The following is a 252-nucleotide window of genomic DNA, read 5'->3' as shown; positions in this document are numbered from 1 at the left end:
CTCTGATCTCCATGACCTGGCTGATTTCTCCCATTCCACGTATGGCGGTGCCTCTCCGACACCGACTGCTGCGACAGGAGCATCGCCCTGTTGGTCCTCCTGGTCCCTCCTCCCCAGCGTCTTCAACTCCAATCTTCCCGAGGGTCTGGCTCTCCCTCCTCCTGCCTCTTCCTTCCATCACGGACAACTTGGAAGTCAACCAAAGGACCTTTGCCAAGGATAGGCTTGTTCTGACTCCTTCCTGCAAGGATG

Source organism: Cariama cristata, unplaced genomic scaffold (assembly GCF_000690535.1).
Source record: "Cariama cristata isolate BGI_N322 unplaced genomic scaffold, ASM69053v1 scaffold9860, whole genome shotgun sequence".
Lineage (NCBI taxonomy): Eukaryota > Metazoa > Chordata > Aves > Cariamiformes > Cariamidae > Cariama > Cariama cristata.
The sequence above is the reverse complement of the archived record's forward strand: the minus strand, read 5'-3'. Positions refer to the sequence as shown.